This window comes from Poecilia reticulata, chromosome 12, assembly GCF_904066995.2.
Source record: "Poecilia reticulata chromosome 12, P_reticulata-male-v2, whole genome shotgun sequence".
Classification (NCBI taxonomy): domain Eukaryota; kingdom Metazoa; phylum Chordata; class Actinopteri; order Cyprinodontiformes; family Poeciliidae; genus Poecilia; species Poecilia reticulata.
This window is the reverse complement of record NC_088841.1, coordinates 30688369-30695786: the sequence shown is the minus strand read 5'-3', so window position 1 is coordinate 30695786 and position 7418 is coordinate 30688369.

Here is a 7418-nt window from a genome sequence, read left to right as displayed (position 1 = left end):
CCCAGTTTGTTTCCTTGGACTGAGGCTGCAGGTTCTACTGCAGGGAAGCAGGAACAGCATCTGTGTTTTCCCTCCTGACAGACTTCAGATTCAGAACCAGAACTTCTGCTCCACCTCCAGCTGCTCTGAGTCAAACCAACCTGTTCCCCTCCTGGCCTGTGGGGGCGCTGCACCAAGAACCACTGAAGGAAACGACACAAAAACCTCTGAAGACGCTGAGAGCAACTTCCTGTTTCACCAGATGGAAACAGAAATGGATTGTAGGGTTTTTTTTCTTGTCTTTTGCCAAAAGTCACGTCTCCTGCTAGCGCTACGCTAACATGTTTGTTTTGTTTGTATTTACCCAGAATGCCCTGCGTTGCAGTCCACTACATGCTTTTGGACAGTTCACATAAACTCTTATAGGGGCCTATTTTAATAGTTCAACACCAAATGTTTCTTCATCATTTATTTTCCATTGGTTGTTTCACTCCTGACCTCATCGACTGAACAAATTAAAGTTTAAACTTGAGATGTTATCTGAGTTTGCTGAACTGGTGCAGATTTATCAAATAAATTTATAATTCAGTACATTTACAAAACAAACATTTAAGTCAACTCAGCTGATTTTCTGCATCGTATCAGCTGATATCAGGTATCGGAAGTAAAAAAAACACATCAGTAACTGTGAAAACGATGAATTCAAATTCTTATAGTGATAAATGCCCAGCCTTCGTTTGGGATGCAGCCAAGACTCCGTCGTTTTGAGTAAAACTTCATTTCACAGCCCGACGCGCAGTTAGCGGCGCGCTGCATACTGAGCGCGACTCGGAAAAACCAAAGGTCAAAAACTCTCCACGTCCCGCTCCATCACAACCAGGGATTCCCTGCACTCATAACGCGGCTTGTAACCTTCACAATTCACCGCCGAGCCAAACATCGGCTGCAGCCATTAATGCAGCAGGAAGCGGTCAGCATGGCAGATACAGTGAAAACTGGGAGGAAGCTGATATAATTCGCTTGTCAGGATCCATTAAGGCTAGACTGGTGCTACACACACACACACACACACACACACACACACACACACACACACACACACACATTTTTAATTCCAGAATCTCATTTCAGATCTGATTAATTACTCTCTCACGCTTGACAAAGAAAATCAGCAGCAAACTGAAGGGATTAGCAGAGAAACACACACACACACACACACACACACACACACACACACACACACACACACACACACAATGAATTATTCATCTTGTTTAGTTTTGTTTTCAGCCTTAAATTGAAAATGCGACACAGAGCTGCAAACAAAGCTCTGTCACCTGAACTCTGTGTGTCCGCCTGAGTCAAATCTTCATCAAAATCTCACATTTCTGACATGTTTGCCAACAACAGCAACTGTTAACGCAGCTGTGACCTGTCAGCGCCCTCTACTGGACGGGAAGACCAGCACAGGAGGATTCTGGGTAGGAACGAGAATCAGATAAACATACAAAATAGAAACTCATATTTTAATGTTGTGAAATGGCGCGGACGGAGAAAAGGGAGTAAATTTCCACTAAACCTTGTAAGTTTTTCCGTTAATGACACAAGAACATCTGTGAGCCAAAAATGTTCAAGGAAAAACTGCAATTTTCAGATTAATATCAGAAATTTTATATAAAACAACTTTGACATATTCTGAATTTCAAACTTGATTTTTTTTTTTTTTACTTTTGAAACTCAAATTTCAATTTTTCCCGAAAAAAATCTGAGATTAAAGTCAAAATATCAGGTTTTTTGGAAGAAATTTACTCCTTTTTATTTTTCTATCTGTGGTCCAAATTCACCAAAAGTAAACTGTATAGTACAGTAGTTTACTGTAGCTGTTTACTCATTTCCACATAACTCAACAGTATTACAAAAGATAAACGAGAGAATATTTAATATCAGGTCAAATTAGATGTTTTCTTTGAATTTTGAATGATTTTATTTTATTTTTTGCTAGCCTCTCTCCCTCTTTTCTGATTAAAACTGTAAATCGTTACCTGTGTTTTCATGTGAAGTCCTCCCACTCTCCAATATTTGTCCCTCTGTTGTAAAATAAAAAATAAAAATCCTTTAGGTTTTTAAAAATCTGACAGTTTTAATGAAGATGAAGACCGAAGAGCAGAGCAGCCTTGAACGGTTTTATTCCTACATTACTTTAGGTATTTTCCGATTGTTTTCATGTTTTTCAAAGCGTAGAAGAAGAGCACCTGCCGCTGGTTGTGTCTGTGTGGCTCAGCATCGCCCCCTATCAGTGAGGAACGGAACTTCCCGCCTCATCCCGCGCATTGTCACTGCGCCGATCAGGAAGTCCAAATATTTCACACACATTATTTAAATATGTTAGACAGACTGTGGAAGGTTATCACATGTAGAAAATGTGTCATTAAACAAGTTCATTAGCAAAATTAACAGGAAAGAGCAAGCGCCAACTTCCTGCTTCATTCACTTTGAGTGAGACAGCGCCCCCAGAGGTGAAGCGCAGAACTGCATTTCATGTAAATTAAACAATTTTGACCATAAAAATGTCGATTAAAGCATAAATTTGTAGAAAAATCAATGTCAGCATCTATTTTACTTCACTTCACTCTGAAAAGCCGATTCATTTTTCAAAGAACAAACCATTTTAGTCTGTATATAGTTCCATATTAGATGAGATAATCCTGACATTTCCTGGTGAAATTATTAAAACAAGTTGAACCATCTGTATTTATAGTTTTATCAAGAAAGTGCAAAATAAAAGCAGTTTGTTGTTGCAGGAAATAAATCGTCTAGAGTTTGTAACTCAGTTTAAAAGGTGATTATATAGATTAATTACACTCTGATTGATGTTTTCAAGCCTTTATTCATGGTAATTATGATGATTTTATGCTTGCAGGAAATAAAAAGCTGACATTTAAAATCCAACCTATGAAAAAATAATGGTCTTGATAAAAAGTATGTTTAATGCCTGTTAATCATCCCTTCATTGTATTGTATTTATTCACACATATAAATGTAAATTATATAAGTAAGTGGTAGAGTGTGTAAAGCATAAATCAGCAAAGTCACAAAAAAACCAAACGAATCTCCAGTTCCCTCATTTAGGGTAAAGAACTGTTCAAAAGAATCATTTGTGAACAGCGGTCGATGGTTTTATATCAACATATCAACTGAAACTCGTTGATTTTAAACATTCATCCCTCAAAGTGAAACATTTCAAGTACATTTTTTTATACGTTCTTGTCATTTTGATGATTACAGAGAAGAAAAACAATTTTAAACAGAAACATTTGTGTTTTCCTCCCTCGTCAGCCGGAGCCTCCGGCCATCATCCATTTCCACGCTGCCGCGGCGGCTGTCACTCCATGAAAACGGCTCCTGAACTGGTTTCATGGCTCATTATCAACCTGCGACCTCCAGCTGAACAGAAAACCATGTTAGCCTAAACAGCGTGAGACTTCAAGCAAACACAGACGATAAACTTCTTCAGTCTTCACTTTATTTCATTACGTTTTCCGTCGTGGTCCCAAACCAGGAAGATCAATCGCCTCCAATTAGTCCATTTCTTTAGTAAACTGAGTAAATTCACCCAAAAACTAATCTGATCTAAACATAAAATGCGGATTTAAACTGTTCTGCAGCATAAAGTAAAGCATGTCAAGCTCAGAAATGAAACTATTGAACCGTTTTTATGATCTGAGATCATTTGATCAGTCAAATCAAAGCAGTTTAATCTGCAAATTTACATCATTCAGTCTGAAGTTTATTGTGATTCACGCAAAATCAACAGATTCCTGCACTTTTCGCACTAATGCATGAAATTTTCCTCCAAAATGGTCAAACCTGTGGGGTTGAAGTGATGCCAACTCCCACCTGCAGGTGGCAGCAAAACAGATGCTATTAAATTCAGACAGCTATTTATTCATATTTTAACAGTCTAATGGATTTTATCAATATACGCTGGAACAAACGTCCCTTTGAGGACAGATATGATCTTGATTTTGGCCTAAATTAAATAAAATTTGACAGCGTTTGACTCAGTGGCAGACAGGACAGGAGTCAAACCGTGTCTCCCACTGGGACACGAGTTATCGTAGATCCTTCCTTCCAGATGTTTCCCCCCACAGACTCAGTAAAGCTCCTTCTCCTGGACGCTCACCAGTTCCAATCCGGACGGATTTGTGTAAATTCGCAGATCCTACGCGGTTCCTCCCGTTTATTGGAACAACTTCTGAGTTTTTCAAGCCCAACGTGGCCGGTGACTTGATTGGCAGCAGGCGGTAATCACTGATCGGCCCATAGGCTGAGCAAAGGCGGTAAACATGTTCCATCTCCAACTGGACCATTTCTGAAGGTAAAACCAGTAACTCCGCGGTCGAAGCCTGAGATCATCTGAACCTTTTGATCGCCTGTGGTGGAAAAGGACAAAGTTTCAGAAACCAAACCTCAACAAACACCCAAAAGCTTTCAGAGAAGCTCAGCGCCCAGAGCTGAAAACCTCGTAGGACCCGTTTCCATCCACCTCAGCTTGTGGAGTTCTGGGTTGAAAGTTCTGCCTTTGGACTGAAAGGACGGACGGCTGCCCGACCCCACATGGCCAACTGTTAAATCAGAGCAAGACGGCTCTCATCTCTCATTACTCAGCTGTGGGAGAATGGACTGAAATGCATAACGAGGCGAATGAATCAGCAGCCAGCCAGCCGCTGTCTGTCTGTCTGTCTGTCGCCTGCTGCATGGTTAAAATGTGATGTGAAACGTTCTGACAGCTGTAATTTCCCTGTTCCAGAACGAGAAGCCAATGAAGTCACAGCGTCCAGAAGAGCAGCTGGACTCTGCACCAACCAACTTCACTGAAGGTCAGTCAGCAGAACAAAACTAATCAAAAGTCTGTGCGACTGACCTGTGAAGGTGGAGCGGCTGGACATAAACACGGGCTGATCTGAGTCTGTCTGGAACAAATGAACCAGTCCCAACATTGTTCCACCAATGGATCAGCTGAGCCTGATGGATCTACTCACTGTCCGCATCCTGCAGTGTTACGGACGTTTTTCCAGCAGGACATCGTCCACATGAACAGGACAGCAAGAAGCTGAGACCAGGACATGGACAGGAAGTCAACAAGACGAAGACTTCCTGTCGTCGTCGTCGTCGTCAGGTCGAGAGTCTTTCCACTTCACTGACCTCCAGTTTACTAAACCAGATTAGCATCAAACTGAGTTTCCTCCATCTAAACTGGTTTTCATAAGCAACATGGACTCCAGTGACTGGAGAAATTCAGTCGTCTTTCTCAGAGAAATGTCGTTTTCAGAGATTTTGCGTTAGTTTCTTACAGATGAAATCAGACATTAGAACAACGAGCCGATCCAGGTGGTTTCGCTGCGTCGCTCTGATGTCATTTCCTGAGAGAACCAGAGAGACGAACTCAGACCCGACAGCCGGAATCAGACGCACCGACTCTCAGCTCTGAGCGTTTCCCGTCTGCAGATAAACGGATCCCTGCAGAGCATCATGGGAAAGGGCTGAACTGGGGCTGAACGCAGCCGTTCACATCTCAGCGTGAGACTCAGACAAAACAAACAGAGAGAGAGAGAGAAGATCTGTGTTCTGGTTTTCATGATTCTCTACTGTGCAGCTTCAGTAACGGATCTTTAAAGGTGACCTAATGGGCAAAACTCACAGTTTTCTATTTACGTTTGAGTTTCTACTGCGACTCTGAAACAACATCCAGGTTTTTTGGTGACTGGAAAATGAGACGTTTCAAAAAACCTCCAGAATGTACCGTCACAAACCGGCAGGCACTGCCCGTTACCTAGCAACGCCAGCGAAGCCCAGCCCGTTACCTAGCAACACCAGCGAAGCCCAGCCCGTTACCTAGCAACGCCAGCGAAGCCCAGCCCGTTACCTAGCAACGCCAGCGAAGCCCAGCCCGTTACCTAGCAACGCCAGCGAAGCCCAGCCCGTTACCTAGCAACGCCAGCGAAGCCCAGCCCGTTACCTAGCAACGCCAGTGAAGCCCAGCCCGTTACCTAGCAACGCCAGCGAAGCCCAGCCCGTTACCTAGCAACGCCAGCGAAGCCCAGCCCGTTACCTAGCAACGCCAGCGAAGCCCAGCCCGTTACCTAGCAACGCCAGTGAAGCCCAGCCTGTTACCTAGCAACGCCAGCGAAGCCCAGCCCGTTACCTAGCAACACCAGCAAAGCCCAGCCCGTTACCTAGCAACCCCAAGCTGAGTCCCAGCATGTTTGGTCAGCCGGTACCATGGCTCCTAGAAAAGACAAGTGTTGCTGATACTGAAGTTGTTCTAAAAATTTAATTTTTGCCAAATTAAAGTGATGCTACACTGGAAGTTTCACCAATCAGAATACAGAACTGAAGCTGCGTGGAAGTGATGAGAAACTGGCAGCGATGCTGAATTTAAGTTTACGCTGTTTTGGCGTTTTGTTGATCCTTCTGGGCCGCTGAGTGTCAGAGGAACGGAGGACAAATATGTTCAGCTTTTCAGGACTAAAATATTGTATCATCTCAGAAATGCTCTCTGCTCATCATGTGAACTCCAGAGAAAACAAACTGAGTGAGAAACAGGCAGTTATTTTAACATGAATGTGCTGCTGCTCATCATGATGAATCTGCCTGAAGGAGAAAAAGATGGACTTCCTGCAGCTTCACAGTTTGAACACGACGATCCAGATGTTCCTGTTCTGAGCTGCGAGGAACGAAGAGAATCAGGAACCAGAAAAACCAGGACGATTACAGATTTTAAAGACGAATAAGACGTGTGATTCAGAAAGAAGGAGCAAAATAATCCAAGTAATTTTTTAGATTAATATCGAAAATTATTTTTGAAAAAATGAGGAAATTTCTGAGCTCCAAGAGTTTAAAATATGCTAGAAAAAAAAATGAAATTTTTAAATTATTTAAAAAAAAATTAAGTTTCACATGTAAAAAGTTTCAGATTTTTGATTTTTGACTCTTTTCTTTAGCAAATTTTGACTTTTAAAACTCAAATTTTGAGAATTACATCTGAATTTTCTAGAAAAAACAGCGACATTTTGAGTTTGAAAATTACGTTTTTTTCCTACAAAATATTTGAGAATCATTTCAGAATTTCTGAATTTTCCTAGCAATCTTTCAACTTTTCAAAACGTTCATGGTTTTTTTTCTAGAACATTTCTGAGCTTACTCTGAGATTTTCTGAGATTTTTCTAGTAATTAGAATTTTCAAACTCAGAAATGTTGAGAATTATCTCAAAGTTTTCCAGAAAAAATTGAATTTTTCAAGTTTCTATCTAGTCATTTTCATTTTTTTCTTTTCCTCCTTTTTTAAAATTCTCAGATTAATCACAACATTTCTGAGTTGTTTTACTTTAGCAATTTTTAGCGAAGCCAGAAATTTCCTTGTTTTTCCCAGAAAATTT